Source organism: Anas platyrhynchos, chromosome 2 (genome assembly GCF_047663525.1).
Source record: "Anas platyrhynchos isolate ZD024472 breed Pekin duck chromosome 2, IASCAAS_PekinDuck_T2T, whole genome shotgun sequence".
NCBI classification, from domain to species: domain Eukaryota; kingdom Metazoa; phylum Chordata; class Aves; order Anseriformes; family Anatidae; genus Anas; species Anas platyrhynchos.
Window position 1 is genome coordinate 57798074 of NC_092588.1, and position 20109 is coordinate 57818182.

General features: G+C 33.9%; 1 long non-coding RNA gene across 3 annotated transcripts in view; it reads left to right on the plus strand.

The window, feature by feature from the left end:
• Positions 1-17642, plus strand: part of LOC106018653 (uncharacterized) — a 68002-nt gene extending 50360 nt beyond the window's left edge. For 2 of the 3 annotated variants that reach the window (XR_003495606.3, XR_005263291.2), the window contains exons 2-4: positions 9244-9312; positions 10038-10125; positions 16585-17642. This is a non-coding gene — a long non-coding RNA (uncharacterized lncRNA). Of the gene's footprint in view, positions 1-4728; positions 5903-9243; positions 9313-10037; positions 10126-16584 lie in introns of those variants that run through there. The other variant, XR_011807601.1, reaches the window with a different exon arrangement.
• The last annotated feature ends 2467 nt before the right edge of the window (positions 17643-20109 follow it).

A 20109-nucleotide genomic window follows, 5' to 3' on the forward strand; every position in this document is an offset into this window, starting at 1 on the left:
TACCTTAAAAGCCAAATATTATCCTTGAATGCCTTATAGCAAGAAGTTGATTTAAGTTAAAACTAATGGCTTTTAACTTCATCTGCATTTTAGCTTGGCTTTATGCAGTAGTTGGGGACTCACTGATATTTCAATGATCAGATCATATGTTCTTGGACTGTGAAAATGTCTTTTGTGGTTCATGTGTTTCTGACTACTTTCAGAAGATGATTTCTATCAAGATAAAATTATGCTTTAGAATAGGTTATTTTACTCAGAGATCTGAACAATTAGTTTGTATTATCAACTGAAACTAGGTACTGTTTACGGCCCATAATAGAAAATGTGATTTTTGTTCTGTAGTTATAAAAAGACAACGTTCAAAGGTATTTCAGGTACTTCCTGTGGTTCAACAGAATTCAAAACTACAGATAAATAGTTTTGGAAAGATTGTATACAGTCCATCTAGTTCCCCTTACTGTCAGCTATAAAGTTATCTTCCCTGGTACATTTATCCAGCATGTTCTTGAAGGTCTTCAGTGATCTCCCATCTTCTCAGACAATCATTTCTGTTGCCAATGGAAGGAAGACACACACGTTCAATATGAGTGAACAGTGAACTTTCTTTAATGGATAGCTCAGTCGCCTTTTATCTAGTTTGAACATAATCAACTCATACATATTGCAGAAACTAAGCTCAGGATTGGTTAACACTTCCCGGGCTTTTCAGTCTGGTCCTCCTTCTTTTGGCTACCTGTCCCGCCTTAGGGACTTTCCCGATCGCCCAAGGGCATCGTGTCCTTGAGCCTGATTGGCTCTCAGCCAGCTGTGTACGTGCCAAGGCTCATGTGAGTTGAGTACGGTACTTCACTAGCCCATTGTCTCCCAACAGCTCAACATCCACATGTCCTACCTCACTTAACCATTCCTCCACACATTTCAAATATAAAGAATAGGCCTTTACTATGGTTTATGTTTTTCCCAACAATCTAATCTCCCTTGTTACTGTTTGAGAACATTACTTCTCTACAAAATCAATGACAACAGATATTCCTTCTTTTTACTTTCTTGTACCTGAGAACTGTGGTGGTATGGTTTCTCCTTTTCTATCACTCACATGCCATAAATAATATACCCCATATTCTCCTTTCTATATTTACTCATAGATCATATTTTGCAAAATATTGATCATTCATTTTGCTAAAAAAATATTTAGAGAAAATGCCTAAATACTGGTCTCAGGTTTTATGAATATTTAGTAAAACATCTACCTATTATTTGAAATTTGGAACTATTGTATGGACTAGTGTATACTTGATTTATTCCTATTTGGAAAAATGAGTAAAGAAGATTTAAAGATTGTTGACATTTTTTAAATAGACAATTATTAAGTGGAGAAAAAGCAGAATTTCTGCCTTAATCTAAAAGTGCTCATTATTGTCTGTTAGAACAGCGGATAGGTGGACAGAAGAGAAAATCATAGTACCTTTTATGTTGCTGGTCACAACTAAGTTATGCTTTATTCTTCTCCATATAAAATATTGTTTGATTTGACAATAAAAGGCAACAAATTACTTGGATTATTCTTTCTTAAACCTTTTGTAGGTTTCAGCAAGGAAATGGAGCAGAGTAGGAAGAGCTCCCTGTTAGTAGTGATGTTTTTTCAATAGGAAAATTTTCTTAAGGTTGACTTCAACATCAGTTTCACACCACTCTTCAAGCATATTTTCTTTAACAAGATGGTTCCCTGCAGACATTTGCAATTCAGTAACAACAATAGAACAAGTGTTATATGCGTCTTACTTATCTCAACGTCTCAGACTTTTTCTTCTTTTCCAATTAAAACCCACATTTTCAAGGGAGTTAAGGTTTGTCTTACATGTTTTTCTTCTTTTTGAAGAAAATAAAACTTGAAATAATTCACTATTTCAGAACAACTAAGATTTATTAAGTAGGGCTACATATTCTTTTTCCATTGGAGCTCTTCTTCTTCTTCACACCCGCAGTCTTCTTTTTATGCTTCAGTGACTTTCTCCCTAAGTCATCCAGGTAGAGTTTAAATAGTTTTCTCTATCTGAAAAATAACACTGAAATCTGTGCAAGTGAGGGACGGTTTCTGAAAGGTGTATGTATGGTTTGTAAATGCATGTTATGAATGTATTTCTGATGTATATGTAACGACAAAAACAGTTAGGCAGATGGGTGCAACTATATATAAACACTTTGATTTTTTAAACACTAGGATTTTTTTTTCAGCAGAAATATTTTTCATAAAATTGAGGTAGGACAGAATTTGACAATGGTGTGGAACTTGTGGAACTTTGACAATGGTGTGCGTCTTGCCACATCACCTCACGCTAAGTAGTGTTATTCAGAGAAAGAATATTCATCCATTTTCTTAAACTTTACACTTTGGATTATTGTCAGTTACATTGCTTAAGTTAAAATTTTAACTGCAGCTTTTGTTTACTTTTTTGTTTACTTACACTGTAATTTCTTTGGAAATTTCTTTACTTACTCTGTGATTTCTTTGGAAACAGACATGAAAAGATTACTTTGGAAAGAGTCTACTGCAGGTCTAGAAACGGAAAAAAAATGCTTTTTTTTTTTTTTTGCATTTTTGCAAAAAAGTTTGGCATTGCTATTTGTATATCATAATGCTATGACTAATTTATTGTATTTTGTGTAATGAAACGTAATGATTTGCCCTGATGACGTTTCCTACAAATCAATAACTATAGCATCAACAGATGATCCAGAGTTAATACATTCCACAGTTTAGCTGCACTCTTTAAACAATAAATAGCACTTGAGCACTTTGGGACACAACCCAAATCATTGGACTTTAAATGTGAAATAATTATACTGTGACAGGTATTTTTCTCATAATTGAGATAAGCCCATAACTGCACTTCAGTCTTATTATAAAGCTGTGTTCAGGAGGGAAAAAATGGATGTATTTAAATAACATTCTAAGACATGGAAAAAAAAAAAAGTAATTTACCATAGGAAATTGAATTGAATAAGGATAGAGTAAATTCCTCAATAAATAAGTGATCACTTATAAGGTTCTCTGAGAATTCTCCAGTGGATCCTCATTCACAGAAGGCAGGTGAAAATGAAATTGATTTGCAGGCAATCTTCCTTGGAGCTCTTCTTTGTATAGACATTTGTATAGGCACAACCTAACTGAGCAGGAAGAATCTGAAGGTCCATATTTTCAGGTCCATATAAATGGCTTTCAAGAAAAAAAAAAAGAAAAAAAAAAAAAGAAAAAAAAAAAAAAAAGAAAACCAGCTGTTGGCTGTGCATCAGTGGGTGGAGAGGTCTGGAAAAAAGGATGTGGGAAGAACAGACAAAGTCTTGTTCATTAGCATAGGCTAGCTGAGAGTAGGAACATAAAAATATAATTTTTTAGAATACAGGTGAAGGATGGGTATCATCATTTACACTAAATCTTATAGTGCTTTCTATGTATTTGTGTGGATGTTGAACTTCACTGCATTTAAGGATTTTTTTTTCTCTAAATGTATATGGCATATTTATTTTTTATGTTTGTTTTTTCACCTGATCATGATATAACCATAGCTGAGGAAGAATAACTACAAAGCTGACTGTTTACAAAGAATGTCCTGCTGACACTTTCAGAATTGTTATAACTGTATTCCATTAAAAAAAAAAAAAAAAAAAAAAAAGAAAAAGACTGGCCTATTATAAAGATTCTTGTTTGTACATGTGTACATGACAAACAGCTTTTCACACATGAATCCGAATATTTTTAGCGTTAGACAAACTTTTAGGATACGTATAATACTGGTTTTGTGGGTAGTCACATGTTTTTTATGTTGTTTCAATTGCAAGTATTTTAAATATGAAAATAATACCTACCTAATGACAGTTCAAAAATAGGTAATTTTCAAGTAAATCTTTGCAAAAATTAATACAGCTCAGGAAAGTTAACAGATAGCAAAGAATACAGGTACCTTCTTAGTTTGAGCAGTTTGTTTTGTTTTTGTTTTTGGTTTTTTTCATTTTAGTAGGTCTGTATGATAGTATTTCAGGATCTTTGCTCTGCATAAAGGCAAACATTTTATAGATCTCTGGTTTTATAAAACAAGTAAATAAGCAAATGGACAACACAGAATCACAGAAAAAAATTAGAAAGGACCTTGATGTTCCAGCTACTTAGAGAAGCTGGGCCAAATAGACCAAGTTGCTCAGGGCATTATCAGGCAGTTTTAAATATTTCATGTCAGGCTTTCAGCTAAGGTAGAGTTAATTTTCTTCCTAGAAGTTGGTATGGTGCTGTGTTTTGGATCTAGTATGAGAATAATGTTGATAACAAACTGATGTTTTAGTTGTTGCTGAGCAGTGCTTACACTAAGTCAAAGACTTTTTGGCTTCTCATACTGCCCTCCAGATAGGAGACTGGGGGTGCACCAGAAGCTGGGAGGGGACACAGCCAGGACAGCTGACCAAAATAGTCAAAGGGATATTCCACACAATATGATATCATGCTAAACATTTAAGAGGGGGTGATTGGCTAGGGTGGGCTGGAGGGGCAATCAGCTGCTCAGGGACATGCTGGGTATCAGTCAGCAGGTGGTAAGCAATTGCATTGTGCATCACTTGCTTTGTACATATTATTATTATTATTGTTATTATTATTGTTATTATTATTATTATTATTTATTATTATTATTATTATTATTATTATTATTATTATTATTATTATACTTCCTTTTCTTCCCTATTAAACTGTCTGTATTTTAACCCATGAGCTTTTTTTCCCTGTGATTCTCTCCCCTATTCCACCAGAACACAGTGAATGGCTGTGTGGTGCTTAGGTTCCTGATCGGTTAAATCACAACATCTCCAAAGATGAAGGTTTCATGGCCTTTCTAAGTGCCGCACCATCCTAATGGTAAAATTATGAAGTTCAATCAGAATTTTCCTGTGTTCTAACTTGATTCAGTCTCCTCCTCTCCAGGCTGTACAAAATCCATTTCTCTCTGCCTCTCCTTATACTGCAGGAGCCTCTGCTCTAGTCATCATGGTGGTCTGCTCATTTCAGTTTGACAGTGACTTTCTTGTACTGGGGAGCTTTAAGCTGAGCACAGTACTCTGGATACTCTTCACACTCAGCTCATTGCTTACCAGGTCCTTTAAGTCTTGCAAAAGTCTTTGCAAGTCTCTGCAGAGGTACTCCATCTCCAGACAGGACTCAGCCTAAGCAGTTATGTGCAGTTAATCCATACTAGATGCAGAAGTTTGCCTTTGTGGAACTTTAGGAGGTGTCTATCAGCCCATTTTTCCAGGGTGTCAAGGTTGGCCTGCAGAGGCTCTGCTCTACTGAATGTCAGTCACTCTTCCTGCTGCTCTCCACCCCACATGCTGTTTGGCACCATCCCCAAAATATGCTGAGAGTGCACTCTATCTCAACATCTGCATATTTAAAAAAGCAATTTAACAGTGTTTAGCCTCAGTACTGTTCCCTGAAGAACACCACTAGTAACTGCCCATAAGTTGGACTTTATATTACTGACCTCAGTCCTTTGAACCCAACAGCCCATTTTTAATGTATCTTATAGCCAATATACCCAAACCATGTCTCTCTAGCTGTAAGGACAGAGTAGGTGAATATGTCACAATTAAAGTCAAGGCAAACAACATTCACAACTCTTCCTCATCCACAGAGGCAGTCATTTCTTTGTAGAAGGTTATCATGTTGTTTAGACACAAACTTCCTTTAGTAACTCTGTGCTGAATTCTCTTAATTGTTTCTTTTCCTTCAGGTACTTGCACATAGCTTTCAGGAGAATTTTTTACATTATCTTCCTGAGGACTGAGATACGGCTGACCACTTCCGGTTTTCTGGATCTTCTTTCTTGATTTTCTTGAAGTTGAAGTTAAGGATTTCTTGGTATATTTTAAATATACAAATGTATGCTTTAAAGAGCAAAGACTTCTTTACAATATGCATGTAAGCCGTGTTAAATAAATAAATATTTTATATTTTCAGGCTGCAGTGAGACAGGCAAATTTTATCTATGTGAGAAAAGTTGTCTTTCTTAGTCCTGGTCCACAGCTATTTCAAATATATGCTTGCTAATAAGTGGTTGTAGAATAACGTATAAATACTCTGACAGAATCCATTCTGAAGACATGAAATAATTAATACATTAGAAAGCATTAGTCAAATCAATTTAACCTCTCCAACTGGCTGAGTTTCAATTTAATGCAAAGTATAAAATCCCCTCCAGTCACCTTTAATTACTTTGATATCAGAATGCAAATGGAAAAATAAAAAGCTAAATAATTAAGCTAATTAGTGTACACTTTGTATTACATTAGTATAATAAAACAATATGTTTGTATGGTTAATATGAAATTTTTTATTGATTTTTTTAGTTATATGTACAAATATGTTTGTGTTTATATACAGATTATTATTATTATTATTATTATTATTATTATTATTATTATTATTATTATTATTATTATTATTATTATTAATTTTATTTTTAAATCTAGCTCAGTCAACTCTGTATTACAACTTGTGATTTAGCCCCAGCAGGCAGCTAAGTACCACATGATTCCATATATAAAATTTGAAGGGGTATCATGGAACAAAGTGTTCATTAGCCCACCTCAGTGACTGAAGGAGGAACAGAAGAGATGGAGCTGGTAACTGTCAAAATAAACAAATATGAAGTTATAAACACCAATTTTTTTTAAAACATTATTTCTTCAGAAGCAGAATATTATATAAGCTGAATTATATATACTGAGTAAATATATTTGTAAATATATTATGCATACTGAGTATAATGCTGAGTTATGTATTTTTTTTTCCTGCAATATATCTGTTTGGAATTAGCAGATGTTAAAAACAATGGTCTGCTACATTTAGTCAAAAATGTAGAAATTACTTCTGTAGCACATAGTGTACAAGATGTGCTGGTAACAGAGGAGAGTGCTGTGTAAAACCTAGAGGGTATTATGGTGGTTTCTATTTAATTTTTGCTTCTTTATTGATGTCTCAATCCTTAATTGAAACAACTGTATACTGAAACATTGCATGTAATTTTCAAGCTGTTTGTGATTCATAATAAATAATATTGTGGAACAAAAATTATAATTTAATATCTCAAACACCAGCTAATGCAACCATAATCCTCTGAGAAGATCTACAAACTGCTAAAGCTGATTCTATCATTAAAATTACCTGTGGACACCTAAAATATTCAAAAAATTAGTTACATACTCTGGGGGTCATAGTGAATCATGGAGATATACATTTCCTGTGTTTCATAACAAAACTTTGAGCTATTATTATTCTGCAGCAACTATTTACATTTTTTAAAGACTCTTATAATCTAAATGTTTTCCACAGACATACACATATATATTTTTATATAGCCATGCATATGATAATTTTTTACTCTGTCATATTTCTGGAGATACTTATTGGTATTTAAAATACATTATAAAATTACAGTTATGATGAAACAAGCATTTCTGGAAAGTTGAGAAAAAATATAAATTTTAAATAGAACACATATATTTAAACTTTCCATCCAGGACATTAAGAGATCACAAGATGAGTAATTTATTTATTTACTTACTTAATTTACTTGAAACAGTATCTATTTGTATATTGTTAAAAATATTAGATAACATTTGTCGTCATTGTCCTATTTAATTTGTAATTATGCAAATGTAAAATTATCTGGTATGTCGATTGTCATCATTCACCAGGTGACTGTACATTTAGGACTCCATATTCCTACAGACTGTTCAAGGGTCCTGATTCTCTGGGTTACCTTGCAGACAAGGAAGCTTATATAGTCCTTGCTTTGCAGTTTGTGGACAGAGCTGACAGATGCACTGTCCTAGAGAAACCCTTCCATACCATGAGTCACATGCACAAAACCTGTTTCGGATGCAGGGGAAGTTTAAACCTGGAGTGTTGTAACTGGAACATTTTAAGTTCAACAAGAAAGCATTTTCTGATGAAACTTTCCTAAAAAGAAAATCTGTCAGAAAGTTGCCTATTAGATCTCTTTCTGCTTATTTATTCTGATGTTGTTCTTACACTTTCAGGGCAGTATGCTAGCATTTTCACTGCTTTTTGACATTCATGAAGCAAGGTAGTGATTCCATGCAATACCCAGAGGATTATACATATTCTGACTACCAGCTGCTTGGGGTATCATTGCAAGGCAAAGATTATACTTTAGCTCAATATTTCTGGAGATTAATGTTACTATATTATTTTTCACTTTAACCTTAGCTCTGAATTTCACAGTTTGCAAAGCTTGTTTTGAGGCATATTGCAACACTGTTGCAATATTTCTAAGCCAAAATTTTAAGTACATTCTCCAGGATCTAATTCCCGGAGTATTTTCAAGTTTTGAAATTATGTGAACCACAATATATAGTAATGTGGTAGATTTTCACCTCTTTAGAAAGTAGGTCAATTCCAAAATTATGTTTCAAGTGGAAATAAACAAGGATTTATGCAATTAATGTTTATTATAAGATCTTCACATGAATCACTACCATTAGGTATTTTTTTTTTTTGAACAAAAAGAATAGCAAGAGTTTGAAAGTCAGGCAATTAAATCAAATGGAAGAGAATGTGGTGGAATTTGTATAGCCCTTCCCAATCATTTGAGACTTTTATTGTTTAGTGTCATAAAATATACGGTATACTTCAAAATTTTACATAACTTTTATATAAAGACACAATGCAAAATAGTACATTTAAAATATGCAACTTCTTTACCTCTGTTAACAGGGCCATTTTAACAGGGCCATTCTTTTTTTTTTTTTTTTTAAAAAAAAAAAGGTAGTAATATTTAAACAAATTTTAAATAGTTGTACACAAGTAAAAGCAGCTATGGTCTTAGTAGTTCACATAAAACTTTTTATTATGGTTTTAATGTCCACAGATGTAATTGCAACAGACATTCTGGTGACTCCTAAGATAGTGGAAAAAACAAATCTGATTTTTATAATAAAGAAACTTGAAAACCTAATGCAAGTATTCCTAAAACAATCATGAGTTTTATTATTGATGTTATCAACTAAGTAGAATTGTCATATAATTTCAACACGGAGTAAGTTTGTTCATTACAGAAATAAGGGATGTTGTAGGCTACATACATATAAAATATGTAGAGAGCTATTGCCATTATAAGTGTCTTAGCTATAGTTTGTTTTTTTCTAAAAAGTTTTTTTTTTTTTCCATAAATATAGTATGATTCCTGTCACAGAGTATGCTGCCGTTACAAATACAGTAAGAAAGGCCCACTAAACCTTCTCCAGGTAGGTATTCTCATGCTCAGTTAACTGCCTACCAGTAATAATTTCAATGTTTGTCTTTACTGACTGATTACATCATTCTCTGGAGAATTAATTTATTGATTCATTGATGTTTTATTTAATAATGAAATTACTTTTCATCCCGCTTAACTGATTCGCTGCTTTGTTGATTGTCCACTTATTGAATTTATTTGTTTAGCTAATTATTAATCCTTAAACTTTGCCTGTTTAATACCACTCCATTGCCTGTGTATTTTAATTATAATGAGTTTTGCAACCTAATTGACTCTGTACCTACATGATTTTCTCACTTAATTAATTGTGTTTATACAATTAATTGGTTGATTTATCCACCTCTATTTAATCACTGAATAATTGTATCTTTTGCTGGCACTGAGTTACGTAATGATTTGGTAGCCATAGTCACATACTACCAATATTTGTCCAGAGCAGACCATGTCTCCTTCGTCTTCCTTACATTTTTACCTATCACTACCTCCTCTACCTTTAATGTCCTCACTGTTTCTTTTTTTTCTTCTTTGTTTGATTTTTATTTTATTCAAATTAAATACATATTGATCTTTAACATTATCAAAATTTCTGTTTATTAATGTAAATTTAAAAAATATAAATTAAAATTATTCCTCCCAGGGACAAGCATGACTACAGAGGATAAGAAAAAGGCTAAGGTTCTTATTGCCTTCTTTGTATCTGTCTTTACCTGCCAGACCGTTTATCCTTGGGGTACTCAGCCTCCTGACCTGGAAGTCTGGGACAACCAGGGGATCAGGCCCAGTCAGCATGGGTTCATGAAAGGTAAGTCCTGCCTGACCAACTTCATCTCCTTCTATTACTGGGTGACCCCTTTGGTGGATGAGGTGAAGGCTGTTGACGTACATGTAGTCTACCTACACATCATCATGGTTGTTGACACGGTCTCTCACAGTATTCTCCTGAAGAAGCTGGCAGACCATGGCTTGGACAGGTACACCCTTTTCTGGGTTAAAAAACAGGCTGGATGGCTGGGCCCAGATAGTAGTGGTGAACTGAGTGAAATCCATCTGGCGACCAGTCACCAGTGGTGTTCCCCAAGGGTTGGTATTGGGGCCTATCCTCTGTAATATCTTTACTGATGACTTGGATGTGGGAGTTGATTGCACCCTCAGTAAGTTTGCAGATGACATCAAGTTGGGGGAAAGTGTTAATTTTCTGGAGGGTAAGAAGGCCCTTCAGAGGGACCTGGACAGGATGGGTCAATGGGCAGAGGCCAATGGGATCAGGTTCAACATGGCTAAGTGCCAGGTCCCACATTTTGGCCACAACCCCATGCAGCGCTACAGGCTTGGGGCAGAGTGGTTTGAAAGCTGTGCAGAGGAAAAGGAATTTGGGGGTGCTGGTTGATGCTTGCCTGAACATGAGCCAGCAGTGTGCCCAGGTGACCAAGAAGGCCAAAGGCATGCTGGTTTGTATCAGGAATTTTGCAGCCAGCAGGACCAGGGAGGTGATCATCACCCTGTATTCTGCTCTGGTGAGGCTGCACCTCTGTGTACTGTGTTCAGCTTTGGGATCCTCACTGCAAGGAGGACATCGAGGCCCTGGAACCTGTCCAGAGAAGAGCTACAAAGATGGTGAAGGACCTGGAACACAAGTCCTATGGGGATATCTGAGGGCACTGGGGTTGTTTAGTCTGGAGAAGAGGAGGCTCAGGGGAGACCTGAATACTCTCTACAAGTACCTGAAAGGAAGTTATGGGGAGCTGGGTGTTGGCTTCTTGCAGATAACTAGTGGTAGGTAGAAGGAATGTCCACATAACTAGGTAGAAGGAATGTCCACAAGTTACACCAGAAGAGGTTTAAATTGGAAATTAGGAGGCATTTCTACTCAGAAAGAGTAGTCAGGCATTGTAACAGGTTGCCCAGGGAACTGGTGGAGTCACCGTTCCTGGGGTTATTCAAGGAAAATCTGGACCTGGTGCTTATGGACATGGTTTGGTGGGTGATATTGGTGGTAGGATGATGGTTGGACCAGATGATCCTGAAGGTCTTTTCCAACCTTCATGATTGTATGAATCTATGATTCTATGATATCACATATATTGAAATATCTAGTCTTATACGGACTCCCCATAGCAATGCTTTTGAAGCTAACTTACATGATTCCACAAGCATTTTACAGGCACATAGACTATTGAATCTATAACTGAATATGCAGAAATTTGAAAAATAAGTTCAAAATTGTTACCATTATTTTTCTCTGACAAGCTGAAAGGATACTGAAGATGGAATTCTGGGATTAAAATATGATACTAATCAAAATATCATGAAAAATTTTGATGAATTAATAAAATACATGTTAAATCTGCAGGTGAAAGTAAATCCATGTAGGTCTAGTGGCAGACAGGACTAGACTTCATAATTATATATATATTGGAAAAATAATATATAAAATATAATTAGAAAAAGATTCAGTTTCTTACACTTTTACAAATACATGCAAGATGGAGGATAATTAACCTAACAGTTTTGCAAAGAATTATATGCAGATCATAACAAACTTAATGGTTCAGTATGAGATCACAGTACCTTGCTGTTATGAAGAAGACAAACAAGATGCTAAGATATACAGAATGATCCTTTATTTGTAAAACATGCAAAATAATCTTAAAACACCGATCTTCACAAGTAAAGAAGGAACTGGAGTATTGTGACTGTGGTGTACTGTTCAAGGTGTCGTCTTTCCAAGAAGATTTAGAATACATGAGAAAAGCTATGGCATACCTATAGGTTATAAATAGGTTTAAGGAAAGCTTGAAGTACTTAAACTTATTAAGCCTAGTGAGAGTGAATTGAGGCTTTTTAGTTTTAGGTCGTAAGTTGTTCTTCATGTACTCAACTGATAGTTCAAGAAAGTATGGCCTTAAATTGTAGACAGAGAAACTTAGATTAGATATGAGAAAAAGCTTTCAAACTATCATTGAAAGTTGGGTGATTCCTTAGGCTGAGTAGAAAATTCAAATAGCCAGATGTGGTTATGTGTGTTGATAATGTCACTGTATTTCATAGTCTTATTTAAATATATATATATATTTTTCCATTCATGTTCCTGTTTCGTAGGTTAGAAATTCAGGGAAAAGCATGCTCTTCCACTTTAATTCTGGAGTATTAACCAAATAAATACATCTCTGATCTGGGGTTCAGTTTAGTGGAAGTCAAAATTTAGGCTCACTAACTCACTGAGCAAGTTGTCACTATTAAATGAAAACTGGGAATTAAAATGAGATTCCAATGGCAAAAACTGGGACATTTCTTTATCTCAAGAAATACCTGTCACTCATTAATGTATTCTTCATTCATTCAAGTGAAATAATTAAAACCTACATTTCATTTCCAATTTCATCAGGATTACCAGTTTTTATGTTTGAGAATATTTAGAGCCAATATGTTCTGTAAAACATTTGTTTACAAGCCAAAAGCTGAAGTGCTTACTATTTTCAGATGACAACAAAAATACTATCATCTTTTGAAGAAAATAGTATAGCAGAAGAAATTTGGGTAATAAACAAATGTGTTTTAATCTTAAGATTAAGCATATATGGACAATATATTTTGAATGTTTCACAAACTTACTTTACATGTATTTTTTAGACTTGCCTTTCCTAGCTGTAATTCTAGTAGAATCAATAAAGCTTCATATTTGACACAAGTGTAGAAAATAAATGACAGTTCAAGGTTCTAGAGTTTATGAAAGAAAAGGGCTAGTTTTTGTGTCCCTGCTTCATGCCAGTCCTATACCAAATCTAGTGTCACAGAGTCTGTGAGTCCAAATGGACTCTCGGAAAGCATTAGAACAGATACAATATCATAAAATAAATTTAGGGGAAATATAAATATGTACCTGCATGTACCTATCTAGCAATATTCCTCCCAGTACCTGCATGCAAACACATTAAATACACTTATTTCTTGTTAATCCTTAAGAACTTGTAACTTGCATTTGAACACTGCTGAAATCTTTGCTCATAAAGTAGAAAACTTTCATGATTCCTTTATAACTGCTTAAAAATCACTAAGTGGTTTGAATGCAGACTATGAATCCATGCAAGCTCATATGGAGTTTTGGTTCTTTATAGATAGCAGAAAGTGTTGTCAGATCACGAGATGGAAACAGCCAGTGGAGTTTTTAGTACACAGAGACCTGAGATAAAAACAAAACACAGTATTGTCATTTTATAAGAGCTTTAATCATGCATAACAGTTTGTTCTAATGAATATGTATGAGACACTGATGAACATGAATGATTGATATCTATGATTCACAGAGTGAAGAAGCTTATCTATATGCAGATTAAGTACCTCATAGAAAACTATTCTTCCTCTTCTCCCTCCCATTTTGGCGAACTTCCTGCACCACTGAATGTCAAAACTTGGATGTTTCCTACAATAACATCTTTATACTCATAAGAACAGATCTTGTCAATTCTCTTCAAATAAAACTTAAATTTGAGATTTCTCAGAACATTTTGGAAGCTTATATAATGGCTGCAATGCAGACCATTATTTTAAATTATTGAGGAAATGTAATATCTGTTTAAAAAAGAAAAAAAAAAGTCTAACTAGGTTATCTTTCATAGTAATGCTGATATATTTAACAGAGCTAATATTAGAACTTGAATGTTAAAACATTCTGAATTCATTATATTAGTTATGATAGTAATACAATGATACCAATAGGTTCAAAACTATTTGTTGAAGATACACTGTCTTGGAGGAATTAAGCTTTTCTCATTGCAGTCTGATATTTCTCTTATACCATACTGGTCCATAAAAAATATAAACACTGCCTCCTGAAATTAAACTCGATTTTGTATGCTTTTATATAGCATGGATTTCTAATGATCAAAACATAAATAAAATATTGGAATAAATGAAATAATGAGATCTGTTCGTAGTTTGTATGTGATTTAAATCTTTAGTTTCCTATCACACAATTTCTATGTCTAACTTAAAATATGCCATACTCCATATGTTATTTTATGTTGCAATAAAAAATGAGAAGTCAACTGAAATCTTAAATTCATGTATTTTCATTGCATTTAATACACTATACAGAAGCAATTTGAGAGGTAATAGTGAAAAATATTCCACAATATCGCACTTTCAATTGGGAATGGAAGATAGATTAAATTTTAACTCAGTAATGCTGGACTTGACCTATTTAGATTTTTCATAGTTCCTGAGAGCAGGAAAAGGAAGACAAATAGTTGGTATACAATGAATCCATGCACAAATAATATATGTTTATGTAAAACTTAATTATATTTTTCTTTATTTATAGTTTTAAAGGTTAATGAAGCAAAACTTTGTTTTTCTACTGCATGTCATATTTTAAATATTTAGATTTTTTTTATAAAAAAAGTAGCAGCTTTTACTCTCAGTAAAAGAAAATGCAAAGGATATGATCTATAGGTGAATAGAAAATCCTAGTTACTATTTTATTGTGCAAGAACAATACTTCTTACTTATTTTTAGCCAGTATTCATGTAAACATTTCCATTATTCCAGCACTCTGCATGTCTACTGAATCTCTAAAATTACTTCAGAAAAAGTCTCAAATGAAAAGTATCCATGAGAACCTTATCCATATTCCATGTTCTTGTGTCACTTGGTTACCCAAAAACTACAAACAAAATCTTTTCCGAGTCCTTTAGATGAGATGAAAATTAGAATAACTTGTGCTTATGATTGATCCAAGCAGAAAAACTACTACAAAATATCTGATGGTGTTTTCAGACTGAGAAATATAGCGAGGTACCCACACATACATATACACATACATATAAAGAAAATATACATGTAACAGCACAACTGTTTCAGGGAAGGAAGGTTTTTACATAAAAGTAATTGCTTTTATTAAAAATACTATTATAGTTGGAAAGCATATAAATCTTTTCAGACATACCAGATCTTCTCTTCTGAAACTGAAACCAAAAACAAACAAACAAACCTCCTAAAACTAAATACAAGAGCAACTTTTCTGACCTTAATTGGATATATAATTGTTAGACCACAGAAAAAAAGGGATTTGGTATCTAAGGCATATATGAAAGTTGATATGAGTTTAGAATGAAGGCAGTGAAGGGTGATAGGAACTTTCTCTGGGAAGAGAGATGTGATCTCTAGGTTGTGAGTCATGAGTAGTGGGAGTAAAATATATTCTGTGATAAATTCATAGCTTTACATAGTCAATATTCTTTGGTGGGTGAGCTTTAGTTACAAAGTTTGCCCTTGTAATAGGTTTTTAGGTCTTTCTTGATTATCACATATGACAGATGATGGATGGTGTAACTCACTGTTTGGCAAGATGTGTTTCCAACTGGACAGGCTGTTATGTGTCTTTATCTATTCTCAGTTTGTGTTCATATGTGATCCTTAAAAATTGTATCTGTATTTTCCATGAGAGAACTTAGTGTTTGGATATAGTATATACAATCTGAACAGCAAAGAACTGTGGGACCCTGGGGTTGAAATATTTCTCAATTTCACCACAAAAATAATATAATAACAAAAACAAACAAACAGAAAAAAAAAAAGAACAGAAGTTCATGGTCTGAACTTTTGGGTAGACCTGTGCGGTGTCAAGAGTTGGACTTGATGATCCTTAAGGGTCCCTTCCAACTCAGGATATTCTATGATTCTATGATTCTTTTTCAACCTATTTTAATTTGGTGCTAGAATTATTTTAATGGTGATGTATATGTGCTCTTACTACAGACAGGTAACTCAGGGGAAAAAAGGAAAAAAAAGTATTCCTTCCTGAGTAATGGTTGGACTTGATGATCAGAGATGATCTGTGCTAGGTCAAAGGCTGGACTAGATGATCTGAGGAGTCTTTTCCAACCCAAATGATTATATCATTCTATTATTCTATGAATTAAAAGATTTCAAATCTCTTTTTTTTTTTTTTTTTTAAAGAAGATTTTCAACTTCTATTTTTTTTGAAATATAAGATTTGATATGGATTCCATCATTGTAATATAAGAAAATCATGAAAAGGCAAAAAATAAAAGACAAATCCAGCAGAACCAAGACATGGGTTGATCTATAGTATAAGACATAAGTATCTAATTCCAGGCCAATCTATTTTTTTGTTTGTTTGTTTTTATGCACATGTTTAAATATTGTCTGTTTATTCTAGTGTTAGTCAACACTATAGAAGTCAGGGTGCTTCTGAAACTTCTGGAGCAGGACTTCTAGTATTTTGTTGATTTGATTTTAGGGTGAATTGATATTCTGGGTGTGCACCATCTTCCTTACCTGAAATGCCAATCTGCTTTCTGAGAAAAGATAAAGGAAACCTGAAGGTTGGAAGAGAACCATGACATGATTCAGTATATCTTCTTCTGCAGAACTACAAAAGAACTTAAGATAGATATTCAGGAAAAAGTTGCTCTGTATAACAGGTTCCTTTTAGCGTGTGTATGATATAATGAAAAAATCACCCGAACGCTATACTCTCGATATTCTCTATTAGACACTCTTCATAGGAAAAAAATGTAACATAGGTATAAAACTAATATTATGTAATCATATAAAAATATTTATTTTTTTAAATAAAAGTTATTTTAAAAACTAATTAAGAACCTTATTCTTTGTCTCTCTCTCTCTCTTTCTCTCTCTCTATATATATATAAAAAAAGGAAATTCAAAGCTACGAGGAATATATCATAGAAATAAAAAGAAAAAGACCTAACTCTAAGTGATTAATCTTTTAGTATTTATGTCAGCAAGATTTTTTTATATGTATCTGAATATGGGTACTTTTATGATCACAGTTTGCCATCAGAATGACTCATATGGGGCATCATTTTCTAAAACAGATTGTCTTTAAGGCTGCTGATGGCAAATTAGGCCATAAAGACCAGTACACTTGTACAGAATTGAAATAGTAAATCAGATTTTGCTTGAAGAGGCAAGTCATTGCAACATTTGCATGTATTTTCTTAGTAGAATTTTTAAAATACTAATTTGCTTGGAGACTTCTAAACTTAAATCAAGCATTACCTTTTTTTTTTTTTTTTCCCATAGAGAATATAGTGTTGAAATTTTGCATGTATTCAGTGAAAATCTAAGCTGATATGTGCATGCAGTGATATCAAAATGAGAAATTAAAAATGTCATTAAAAATTAAGACAGACTCCTCTAGAGCAATTGCTTGGCAGCTTGTATTTCATTAAATACTAAACCTGTGCTCTTTCTATTGAAAGTCAATTTGCTTTTGTAATTTTGCATCCACTTTCCCCTATTACAGCCTTCATAAAAGAGTTTAAAATATACTAGATTATACATATATATTATTCAGGATGGAAATTGAATGCAAAATGAAATCTTCAGTGAGGTGATTAAGTGTGAGAAACAAGTTTAAAAGCCTATTCAGGATTTTTTGTCCAAGTTAGCTCTTAGAAAATGTTTGCATAACGCTTGACCACAGTGAGAATTACAATAACAACAAAGTCCAGAAATATTTAGTAAAATCATTATTCTTCTGACTACAGTAGTTTTATTTTATTATATAATTTTCTTAATACCTCCAATTATACCACCATTTTGTCATCTAATAAAGAGTAATCAACAATAATCATCCATCTTTCATATCACTTTATATCACTTAAATTGCCTAATTCTATAATAAACTTGTCATTTGTGATTGAGGCAGCATAATATATTTCTGTGTCAAAAGCTAGATATATTAGGTGTTAATGAAACTGTATGAATCATAATGATATAATGTAATTTACTCGGTAAAATCATGAAAGAATTTTAAATTAAAAAAAAAAAAAAAAGAGCTATCAATATTTTTCCATCAAATAAATTGGAAATATATGTATTTTAATGGGACAGAACATTCATGAACTTAATGATCGCTTGTGGGGAAATTCACTTCTCTGTTGAAGTCCAGGTCTTGGATGCTAAATGCAATTAACATTAACCGCGTATTGAATTGTCTGGATGGTTGAATTTGAATAGTTGTGGTCAATGGTTCAATGTCCAGCTGGAGATCAGTGACAAGCGATATTTCTAAGGTATCACAATGGGGACATCTATTATTTATCATCATTGTTAGTTACATGGACAGTGGGATTGTCATCAAGTTTGTGGACAACACTAAACTGTGTGGAGTGGCTGATAGGTTGAAGGGAAGGGATGCCATTCAGAGGGAGCTGGACAGGCTTGGGAGGTGGGTGCATGTGAACCTCAAGAAGTTCAGCAAGGCCAAGTGCAAGGTCCTGCACATGGGTCAGGGCAATCCCAAACACGAATACAGGCTGGGCAATGAGTAGATAAAGAACAGTACTGCAGAGAAGGACTTTGGGATGAAAAACTGAACATAAGCTGGCAAAGTGTGCTTGCAGCCCAGAAAGCCAATTGTATTCTGGGCTGCATTAAAAGAACCATAGCTAGCAGTGCAAGAGAGTTGATTCTACTCATTTACTCTGCCCTTGTGAGACCCCACTTGGAATACTGCGTTAGGCTCTGGGACCCCGAACATAAGAAAGACATCGTTATAGCGAGTCCAGAAGAAGTTCATGAAGATGATCAAAGGGCTGTAGCACCTCTCCAATGAAGAAACGCTGAGAGAGTTGGAACAGAAGGCTCCAGGGAGACTTTATAATGTCCTTCTAGTATAAGAAAGATAGAGAGGGGCTCCCGCCTCTCCTCTCCTCTCCTCTCCTCTCCTCTCCTCTCCTCTCCTCTCCTCTCCTCTCCTCTCCTCTCCTCTCCTCTCCTCTCCTCTCCTCTCCTCTCCTCTCCTCTCCTCTCCTCTCCTCTCCTCTCCTCTCCTCTCCTCTCCTCTCCTCTCCTCTCCTCTCCTCTCCTCTCCTCTCCTCTCCTCTCCTCTCCTCTCCTCTCCTCTCCTCTCCTCTCCTCTCCTCTCCTCTCCTCTCCTCTCCTTCTCTATCTGTAAGGTCTTTTTCAACTCAAACCACTCTATGATTTTATAGCTACAGTGAGGGGAACAACATATAATTTATTTTTTATTTTTCTATTTTATTTTATGAGAAAAGTTATACTGCTTTGGATGAAATTAACACAAGTATATGAATATGAAGTGTGAATAGTAGGTCTTAAAAAACTTAAAAGACCTTTTCTCCACACCAAGCTTCCAAGACATATACATTTAAAACTTTGATGAGTAATAAATATATATATTCAGGCTAATATCTTCAATGATAAAGGATTAAATATATATATATATTTCTTCTGTTTTCCATCTCAGTGAGGAGCATAAAGCCAGTAGAATAATTTCCCTAACATGTCATCATACTTTCATAACAATAATCTATATTAAATTTTCCTTAGACAGTTAGTTTGAAAATTAATGGGATTAGTATTGAAACATCAGAAAGATACTGTCACCAATGGTACTAAAATAGTAGAGCTTTCAGTTAGATGTCCTTGATATGCTTCAGTGAACATATTTCATTTTAATATTGGCTTTTAAATCAACCTCCAAGTACATCTCATGATAATAAAGAAGGTTATAAATTAATTTGCATAATAAAACAATAATCTTGGTGCTCATTCAGAATTGCGGTGCATATTTTAATACCATTATACCTGTTGATTTAAAGCTTACCATTTTTTATTCTTTCTAAACTGATCAGCTGCCTAAACTGATATGAAAATTTAAGAGCAGAGTGTTATTTTGCCAAGATTTTAATAGCCTGACCTGTTTTACAAAGAAGTTATTGGTGACTTTAAGTGGGATATGGTGTTATGACTCTGAGAAGGCTTTTTATAA